The following is an 11599-nucleotide window of genomic DNA, read 5'->3' as shown; positions in this document are numbered from 1 at the left end:
GATGCGAGAGATCGGTATGGCTTACTTGAAAAATATGTTTTAGCTTTAATTATGAGTTGCACAAAATTAAGACCATATTTTGAAAGTCACCCAATAATAGTCGAACCAATCTTCCTATCAAGTCTGTACTTAGGAAACCGTAATTGTCCTGGACGAATGTGCCAATGGTCACCCAAATAAGCACATACAATATAACATTTGAACCAAGAACAACAATTAAATCACAAGCATTAGCTGATTTTGTGGCTGATTTTAGTCCAACCCTAGAACCCGACCTAATAAAAGAAGTAAATAAACCGACCAAATGACCAAACAGGACCTAGAATGGACCCTATTCGTCGACTGGTGCAGCCAATATGAGGGGCACAGGATGGGTTAGTACTAAAATTGCCACGGGGGGATAAGATAGTACAGGCTATAAGTCATGTGCATTTGAGGCCACCAATAATGAGGCGAGAATATGAAGCCCGATAGCGGATTAAAGGTATGTATTGACTGGGTGTGCAAAACCTAAAGGTACGTCATCGATTCCCTCCTCATCTCCAATCAAGTAAATGGGATATATACTTTAAAAGACCCCAAAATGATGCTTTATCTAGATGTTGTTCAAATGCTAAAATCAAAATTTTGCAATTTCAATATTGACCAAATTCCCAGGGACTTGAATACCCAGGCCGATGCTCTAGCCGGCCTAGGATCCAACTTCAGCCCCCTAGACTTCGACAAAATACCCATTGTACATTTACTAGAACCTGCAATAAATAAACAAGATGAAAGTTTCCCAATCTATATTGCTAATTCCTGGACAAAACCTTACTATGATCTCTGAACAGGGAACCCTTCCCTTAAATAAGCAAGATGCCGTGAGCACTAAAAATAAAAGCGCTTCATATACTATTATTGACAACGTGCTTTTTAAGAAATCGCAGTCGGGCCGTACCTCGGATGCCTGGAACCACAGGAAACGAATGATATTATCGTAAATCCATGAAGGATACTGTGGGAATCACAAAGGTGGAAGAAGCCTGGCAAGCAAAGTACTCAGAACAGGATATTATTGGCCCACCTTGAGAGCCGATTGCCTGAATTTTAGCTCCAAATGCAAAGCTTGTCAGATTCATGGACCATATATCCATCAGCCATCTGAAGAACTACATTCCATATCCGCACCCTGGCCATTTATGAAGTGGGGCATGGATATAGTAGGAAAACTACCTCAAGCACCCGGACAGAAAGTTTTCATGCTAGCAATGACTGATTACTTCTCCAAGTGGATAGAAGCTGAATCATACAGGCAAGTCAAGGAAAAGGATGTCATAGCATTCATCAAACACAACATCATATGTAGATATGGCATTCCCTCTGAAATAGTATGCGACAATGGCACACAATTTGTGGGAAAAAGAACAAAGACCTTCTCGTGCTCAATGGAACATCAATCTGGTAACATCCACACCAGGATATCCAAAAGCCAACGGTCAGGCAGAATCCAGTAATAAAGTGGTAATCAGCTGCATAAAGAAAAAGCTGGAAAGAAGAAAAGGTAGATGGGCTGAAGAGCTCCCCCTGGTCCTTTGGGCTGACAGAACCACACCTAAAACATCCACTGGCCAAACCCCCTACTCCTTGGTCTATGGATGTGAAGCAGTAATCCCGGCCGAGGTGAATATTCCATCAGCCAGATGTAGCCTGAACACAACAACAAACAATATACCTCTAATGGAGGATAGCCTGGACTTAACAGAAGAGCTAAGAGATGCAGCAAGCATTAGATTAGCAGCATATCAGCAAAGAGTAGCGAGAAGCTACAACAAGACTGTCAAAGCCAGAGTATTCAGGGTAGGAGATCTTGTCCTCAGGAAAGTCTTCCAAAACACAAAAGAAAAGAATGCTGGCAAATTGGCCCCAACCTGGGAAGGCCCCTATCTGATTGATTCAATAGTCGGCCAGGGAGCTTATAGATTACAGACCCTGGACGGCGAAATGATCCCAAGAGCCTGGAATATTGCACATTTAAAACTATTTCACATGTAGAATATATCGCACAATCCAGGTATAACTTTTTACTTTAAACACTTCCTGCCTGAAAACTACATGTATGATACTTGCAATTATATGAATAAATGCCATATATGATTTCTTCAAATTATGTGCCCAAGTACTTATCTATGTTCTCGTATTTACTTAGTGAAATCTCCAACACTTGTTTTACATATTGCATCTTATTTAAAACAAATCTTAAAGATTGGGGGCCACCCCCCACTAAATATCCAACTGATATCCAAAATTCAGTTACAAAACAGGCCTTTAAATATTGAGCTCAACATAACATACAAACCTGGAAAATCTATTCCTAGATCAGATGACATAAATGGGTCATAAGCCCTCCAGACAGGCAAGGGACATAAGCCCTCCAGACAGGCAACAACCCCACCCATAACACATTAAACTGGCCAGATCCAGCACAAAAACTGGCCTGATCCAGTCGAATAACTGGCCAGATCCAGTACATGTCCAACATCACAAAAGTACCTTGTCAAAACACAAAAAGAAACAAAACAAAGACCAAATATTTATTCACCCAAAATAATTGGTCCTACCTAATAACCATCCATTCCAGGGACATTCCCCCTGGATGGGCCAAAATTAAAAATTGATAAATATTCATTCCAGGGACATTCCCCCGGATAGACCAAAACCCAAAAGAAAAACTAAGCTATTTTTGAGCGATGCAAACTCACTCACAACCGTCCACCATTTCCTGATCACCTGACTTTGCCTTGGAAGGAGGAGAATCCACTTCTTCTTCTTGACCCATACTGGCCAAATCAAGATACTGAGTGTCCAAAGCCATCTCATCCCGGTCCGGATTCCAGTTAGCCCGGTCAGATTCTGGATCTCTCATAGCATCAACCCGGCCTTTCCCGAAAAAGTATTGAGCAGCATCAGCCAACCTTGCCTCCACCAATTCCTTTTCAGCAGCAAGCTCCTCATTCTTTCTCAACTGATCCTGCATTGCCTGCTTCTCAGCCTCCAACTCCAGCCTGACAGCCTTCTCAGCGTTTTTCGCGACCCCTCACAAACTATAGCGCCCCTGGTTGACTCCCTAGTCAAGTCGCCAATCGAGATTGGAGTACTACTTCATTACCCCTGGATGTGTGCAGGTCACGGTTAAGTTTATCCAGTTTTCCTCCAAACTAGAAACCCTGGCCTGGCATCCCTAAGTGACAAGCGAGCTGACCGATCCAACCCCTACATACATACGAAATCAATTAGCCAAATACAAGGTAAAACAAAAAGCACATGAACAATTAAAAATATCCCTTTACAACTAACCTCCCTAGCCTGGGAAGCAAGTTCAAGCCCCTTGTTACAAGAGAAGTCGAAATAGAAACCACCTCGGTAGACGACTCAAGGGTACTAGCAGACAATAGCTGGTCGCTCATCTTTGCAGAAAACTCATCTATCCGAGCCCGGGCATCATCCATGTCATCAATCCTAGCAGGCACTTGCCTTATACTCCTGAGTGGCTGAGCTGGGATAGGCTGTTTCTCTCCTTCCTCCTCTGCCAAGGTATCATCTTCCCTCTTTCTTTTCTGAGCCTGGACAATCTCCGGTGAAGTTACCCTGGGAAGATCTTGAAGAGGCTGAATCTCAGAAACCAGGATATCAAGCGTTTTGTCGCTCCCACTAGCCTCCTGACTCCTGGACTGTTCAGCAATCCTAGCCACCCCAGCCTTCAAATCCTTTGCAGAAAAGCTAGCCAGCCTAGCAGAAGACCTAAATACTGAATATATAAAAATATACGTGAATATCAAGCAAAGAACGACAGGAAGATAACGGCCAACATAAAAGCATACAGAAGACGTACAGGAAAGAGCAGTAGAACTAGGCTTGCCTTTGGGTACTCTAACCCCAGTCAGCTTGGTCTTCATATACCGGGGCAACAATTCCCTACCCAAACTAGTTGGCCAAGTCCTCTCCTCCTCAGGAATAGCAAGGAAAGCTTTTATCCTGGAAACAGCCTCCTCATCAAGGGGATCACAACTCCAATCAGGAGCTGCAAAAACCGTCAAAGTTACACAGGTAAGAATCAGAATCCATTAACTTCATATAATATATATTACAAAATGAAAGAGTACAAGGAACCTACCACTCTTCAAGGGAGGATATCTCAAATAATCAAAGCCTGATCCCAAAGTCTCGGTCAGGACAAACAAACAGAAAGTCTTTGCCCAATTCTTATCATCTCCGGAATCCAGGTTAGTAATTAATGGAGACATTTTCGATTTTATTCTCAAATTAAAGCGACCATCAACAGGATTTTTCATATGATAAACTGCCTTGATATCATTAATAGTAATTACAAAATTATGTTTAGCACATAAATTTTCAATAGAATGGACAAGCTTCCAAACCATTGGCATAATCTGAAAAGGTGACACCTCCATAGCACGAATGGTATCAATCATCAAGGGAGTAAAAGGTAACTTACAGCCTGCCTTGAACGCCCATTCAAAAATACAGAACCAGCCAGGTGATACCCGATTAGCCCCGACCGGACAAGACTCGGGATCCATACCTCGAGAGATTCAGAATTATTCTCTTCTCCCTTAGAATCTTGTCATAGTTTGTTTTTAGTAAATTCTCCTCGGGGAAAGAAGAATCCAGAGATTGAAGAGCAAAGAAAAAACAGAATCCTGATACTTGAAAGCCACAAAGACGAAAGGGAGGATCAATTTCCCTTACCTCCTCCTCTTGGATGTCCGTGTGTTCGTGCTCAACAGCAGCAGCAGCTCTCAGGGGATGCGGGGCGTTTTTGGCTCCCATATTTCTAGATGTTTGATTTATTATGATTGAAATTGTTGAGAAAATACAAAATAGCGAACAGATTACCGAGAGGAAGGGAAGAATTTCAGAAGAATTTCAGAAGAATTTCAGAGGAATATTCAAAGAAAGAAAGTGGAGGAAATTTGGTGAAAAATAACCTTGCCCTAAATACCGTATTTATAGGAGATGAATAACGGCATGAAAAACCTAGGAATTGTAAAACCGTCACAAGATGATGTCATTTAGCCGTTGCAGTGTTCAACGGTAAGTAGGAGTCTAAGAGTCACCAATAAATATGACTCTTCTTATTGTTTAAACTCGGTAAAGTTGACATCTCACCCCTGGCCGGATCCAGCACGGGTAAAATGTCAAGGGGCAATTGTTAGGCCCAGTTTAGCCTGGTCTGACCATAACCTGGCCTGACTTAACAAAGCTGATTGATTAAGACGAAGACCGGATAATTCTAACTATTATTTAGCTGTTGAAGAATATTATGGTAGGCAGGCTACTAAATCCTGGAAGAGAAGCTTGATGGTCAGTATAGAACAGCTTGGCAAATCATTAAAGCAACCTGGATTGAGGAGATAAACAAGAAATACAAGTTGTACAAGTCAAATAACCGTGTCCTATATTCAAGGAAGACCAAGTCCAACCAAAAGACTCTATCAATTATGAATTTGGACGGAAAGAAGAGAAAGAGCCCAAGGTTCGTTAGAAGAAGAATAAGTCAAGCGGATTAATAGGGGACATGCCCTATTAATCCGGCAACAACTCCTACCTTTGGGGAGAACGTTATTCATTTATAACGTTATTCATTGTAACGTTGAGAGGACAGTAGAGAACTATAAATAGCAGAATCTAAGCAATTGTAAGGGGATTGATTATTAGTTAATTATTTTACACCTTATCTCTTTCTACTCTTGAATATTTAGATTTACTTACAATATTGTACTCGGCTTATCAAGATAATAAAAACATTATTCCTTATACTTAATTCCTCCTTTGTTATTTACTCATATTATTCCGAACATATAGAACTAGATACCCTGATTACTATATCATCAAGCCGGATTCCTTCCAGAAAAATCCTGCTAAAACAGTAATGATAAATAAGTTTATTATGTTCGGTAAGTATATACATAGTATATTATGTCCCCTATAGGGATTATATACTCGGGATCAAAGTATATCACATATTTGACAGAAATTGAGAAACAAAATCTGAAAAATATGGATTAGTCACGTCCCCGATCGGGGTGACATGGCCTCGTAGGGGTTGTATGTATGCTCTCTATGTATTTCATGCATGACAAAAGAACTTAGCGGTTGTTATTTGTTACTCCCTCTGTTGCGGTCATTTGTTGTCCTTTTTTTATTTTAGGGTGTCTCAGTCAATTGTTGTCCTTCTTATTTCAATAATGAATTTGATGAACAATTTGATCATTCACACTCAATTTGTTCCACATGTCATTTAGTAACTGGCTCTCTCCTCTTTTCTTGATCTTTGTGCCAAAACCAATAGATAACAATTGACCGGGACAGAGGGAGTACATTGGTTCAATATAAAACCTGATGTTCTTATCCTCTTGTCTATACGTGTGTACGTACTTTGTTCTTGCCTTATACAAAGTAAAGACAAAACCTCTCATTGTTCTGAAGGAAATGTAGATCTTTATACATTTTAACATAATCTTATATGTCTAAATAATTTGTCATAAATTAATAAAGGTCTTATGCATGCAAACATTAAATAAAGAGATGAAAAGAAATGTCCTTACATTCAAGATTTCGGCTATTTGGGCACAAGAGAGATCACCTTTCTCTACTTGTTCTTGAGCTTATTCCAATGGAAGAACAAAGATCTAAGAGTAAGATCTCTCCCTAAATATAATACCCAAGGCTCCTCTTAATTTAATTAATATTACAAAACTAGTATAATATTAATTATAGTAGAAAATTGAACCAAAAATAATTATAAACACTTAAGTATTTTCGGTTTTGTAGAGAGATAAAGAGAGGATTTTATTTCTCTAGAAACTTATGTTTTTGGAGTAGTGAATGAATTAGAAAATAATACACTAGCTTTTAGTATATTACTTAGTAAAATTATAAGGAAAAACAATGATATTTTGTCTTCCCCAAAACCGTGTAAGAGGAGGCCTTATTGGGGAGCCAATGCATGAATAATTTGTTCTTCACAAGAAATAATAGGTATGCAAGGCTAGGGTTGCTTTTTCATCATCATGTTTTATCAATTAAATAAAACAATTAACTAGCTTAATCTCCCCAATTATTTCGGCACTTAACATAATATGGATCCCATATTATTTTTGTCAATTGTCTATATGTTACATGTTACATGTCACATATATATGTTATGTATTTTTAACATATTAAAAACAACGTATTAATAAAATACGTCACATACAAAATCGACTTGGTAATATCATAATTACTTGTGCCAAAATATTTTACCAATTTATAAATCACAACTGATTGTATTTATAACAATTCATTCAATTTAATTGTTACATTAAACAATTATTTCATCCGAGTAATGATACAATTCAATTACTCAGACCGTATCTTATTAAATCATATTTCAATATGATACGTAAATTTTACTTCCAAAATCGTCCGTCAATTTTCAAGTAATTTAATTAACTCGTAACATTATACGATTAATTAAATAATCAACTAAGAGGGTTGCCCTTTAGGTATGACCTAGGGGTCAACTGATCACCACCGTCACACGACAGCAATGTCAAACTCTAGTAAGCCAATCATTACCGATATATGTTGACCAAATTGACAAGAACAATATTACTTCCCAATTGTATTCATTTTAATGAGACTTAAACATGTGATCATCATGATCGCAATGTGATCGCATTATTGTCGGAGGACACATATTCCAACAATCTCCCACTTGTCCTCGACAAGTGCGTCACCAATTCTCTTGTCCTATTACTATCTCCCACTCAATGCAAGGTGTCTTTCGGTCGTACTTGCAAGTGATCATATCGAGAGTGGTTTCCTCGATCTGGAGAATAACCGATTGACCGGATTTATCCACTCTGGATACCTTCCGAGCGTGGCCACGCATTTCCAATTCATTACTCCTCGAGTGGCCCCGAGATATTGTTATAACCCCGACTAGGGGTGGACAATTCCTATCGCACTCATTCCCTTCGACTAGCCACACCATCATAACCCAAAATATGCCCATTTGACCCCATTTACGAAGGTCGTAGTAACACAAATCAAAGTTAATCTGAAACTGTGCCATCTTAGGCGAATAGTCTTTAGTCAAAAGAATCGACTCATTTGAATACTATAGTAGCTCTCGCCACGACCAGGCTATATAAATTTGCCGAACTCTATAAGCGGTCATAAGGCCCGACAAAAAGTTCCTAACATCGCCTATGTGATCGACTAGTCATCTCACATGACTCTATGGCACTTGAACTTGCCATCAATCGCCTCACACTCTAGTCACTTCGAGACGTCACCTCATACAAGTGACTATGGGCAAATACGATGTTAATCCATGTTCACTTTAACGGGGTTCAATTGTCTCCACAACCCGTTGGGATGTAACAAAGTATAAATTAAAGATAAAAGACAAATGAGATTATGAACATGAACAAAAACAACACTTTTATTTCATTTCAAAATCTAACAAAAATTTGGTACACGTTTAAGTCCCATGGACGCAACATGTCCATCATGCTTAGCCTGCGATAAAGGCTTGGTGAGCGGATCGGCTATGTTGTCATCCGTCCCAACCTTACAAATCGCAATTTCCTTTCTTTCAATGAAATCTCTTATTACATGATATTTTCTAAGTACATGTCTAGATCTATTACTAGACCTTGGCTCCTTAGCTTGGAAGATCGTCCCACTATTATCACAATAGAGAGTGATGGGATCATTGTCGGTAGGTACTACTTTTAGACCTTCCGTGAATTGCTTGATCCACATAGCTTCCTTGGCGACCTCGATGCTTTGCAATGTACTCACCTCCGTTGTTGAATCCGCGATTCTGACTTCCTTGAAGCTTCTCCAGCTTACGGCACCACCATTGAGCATGAAAACAAAACCAGCTTGTGATTTCATGTCATCTCTATCTGTTTGAAAACTTGAGTCCGTGTATCCTGTAACACGCAACTCAGTGTCTCCTCCAAACACTAGGATAGAGTCCTTAGTTCTTCTCAAGTACTTAAGGATGTTCTTGACAGCAATCCAGTGACTCTCACCCGGATTTGCTTGATATCTACTCGTCATGCTCAAGGCATACGAGACATCAGGACGTGTGCATATCATGGCATACATGATTGATCCAACAAATGCGAAGCGTAAGGGATCAACTTCATGCGTTCAACATCATGGGGTTCGGAGGGACATTGAGTCTGGCTCAATATCGTTCCGGTTACCATTGGTACCAAACCCCTTTTGGATTTGTCCATGCTTTGAATCGTCAAGAATCTTATCAACATAAGACTCTTGACTTAGTGCCAATATCCTCTTGGGTCTATCTCTATAGATCCGGATACCTAATATGCGTTGTGCCTCTCCTAAATCCTTCATTTGGAAGTGGTTACCTAACCACTTCTTAACAGAAGACAACATTGGAATATCATTTCCAATGAGTAGTATGTCATCGACATACAAGATTAGGAACACAACATTGCTCCCACTGAATTTCATGTATAAACATGGTTCCTCAACATTTCGAGTGAACCCATTTTCTTTTATAACATGATTGAATCGATGATTCCAACTTCTAGATGCTTGCTTAAGACCATATATGGATCTCTTAAGCTTGCATACCTTGTTAGGATTTGTAGAATTAACAAAACCTTCGGGTTGTATCATGTACACCTCCTCTTCTAAATGCCCATTTAAAAAAGCGGTTTTGACATCCATTTGCCAAATTTCATAATCATGAAATGCGGCAATCGCTAACAAAATCCGTATGGATCTTAGCATGGCTACGGGGCGAAGGTCTCATCATAATGGAGACCTTGGACTTGGGTAAATCCTTTTGCCACTAGCCTAGCTTTGTAGACATCGTCATGTCCTTCTATGCCATTTTTGACCTTGAATATCCATTTGCATTGGAGGGGTCTTGCCCCTTTAGGCAAATCTACCAAGTCCCAAACTTGGTTTTCAAGCATAGAATCCATTTCGGACTTCATGGCTTCAAGCCATAAGGTGGAATTAGGACTAGAGATTGCGGCCTTGTAGGTGGCGGGCTCGTCACTTTCCATAAGTAACACATCGAGTGTTCCATCTTCTTCGATAAGTCCCACATATCGATCGGGATGGCGAATTACTCGGCCCGTCCTTCTTAGTGGAGGAGGTACAACCGCGTTAGACGACGAAGGAACTTCTTCTTGCGTCTCTATCTCGGTTTGTGGCTCTTGAACTTCATTAAGTTCAAAATTTCTCCCACTCTGTCTTTTAGAAATAAATTCTCTTTCTAAGAAGACAGCCTGACCTCGAAGACACAAACACTTTATGATCTTGAGGTTTGTAGAAGTAATACCCTCGAGAGGTCGAGGGATAACCTACAAAGATGCATTTTTCGGATCTTGGGGCTAGCTTGTTGTCGTTCTTAGTTTTGACGTAAGCATCACATCCCCAAATCTTCATATAGGATATATTTGGGATCTTACCCGTCCACATCTCATATGGAGTCTTTTCGGTGGACTTTGTGGGACTATTATTCAAAGATCGAATTGCGGTTTGTATCGCAAATCCCCAAAACGAGTTCGGTAACTCGGTTTGACTCATCATGGATCGAACCATATCTAGTAAGGTTCGATTTCTCCTTTCGGCAACACCATTAAGTTGTGGTGTTCCGGGTGGAGAAAGTTGTGATATAATGCCACAACCTTTCAAGTGTGAATCAAATTCAAGACTAAGGTATTCACCACCACGATCGGATCGAAGTGCCTTAATTCTTTTGTTCAATTGGTTCTCTACTTCGTTTTGAAATTCCTTGAATTTCTCAAACGCTTCACTCTTATTTCTCATTAAATAGACATGCCCATGTCTACTTAAGTCATCGGTGAAGGTTATAAAGTAGTCATAATTACCACGAGCGGTGATACTCATTGGTCCACATACATCGGTGTGTATGAGTCCCAATAGCTCACTAGCTCGTGTCCCTTTACCACTAAAAGGATTACGAGTCATTTTGCCAAGTAGGCAATATTCGCATGTACCAAATGATTGATAATCAAATGGTGTAATCACATTAGTAGAAATTAATCTTTTGATGCGATTCTCGTTTATGTGACCTAATCGACAATGCCAAATGAACGCTTCACTTGGGTCACTTGTTTTGAGTTTCTTTGATTGAATGTTATAAATATCATTTGTCGGATTTGAGGTCTCTAAAATGTATATGCCATTGATGGAAGTAGCTTGGCCAATAACCAAATCATTCCTAGAAATAGAGCAACGATTGTTCTTAATGACAAAACAAAAACCGTCCATGTCTAGCATGGCGATTGAGATAATGTTTTTAGAGAGCGTAGGAACATAAAAACAATTATGCAAATACAACTCAAAACCGTTTGGCAAAGCTAGAACGTAAGTTCCTTTGGATTCGGCTGCTACCCGAGCTCCATTTCCAAGTCGAAGATCCACATCTCCCTTGCTAAGCTTCTCCACATCTCTTAAACCCTGTAGATGATTACAAAGGTGAGAACCACAACCGGTATCTAGTACCCATGTCGTAGTGGAAGTATAATTTATA

Source organism: Silene latifolia, chromosome 8 (genome assembly GCF_048544455.1).
Source record: "Silene latifolia isolate original U9 population chromosome 8, ASM4854445v1, whole genome shotgun sequence".
Lineage (NCBI taxonomy): Eukaryota > Viridiplantae > Streptophyta > Magnoliopsida > Caryophyllales > Caryophyllaceae > Silene > Silene latifolia.
Note: the sequence above shows the minus strand (reverse complement) of the source record.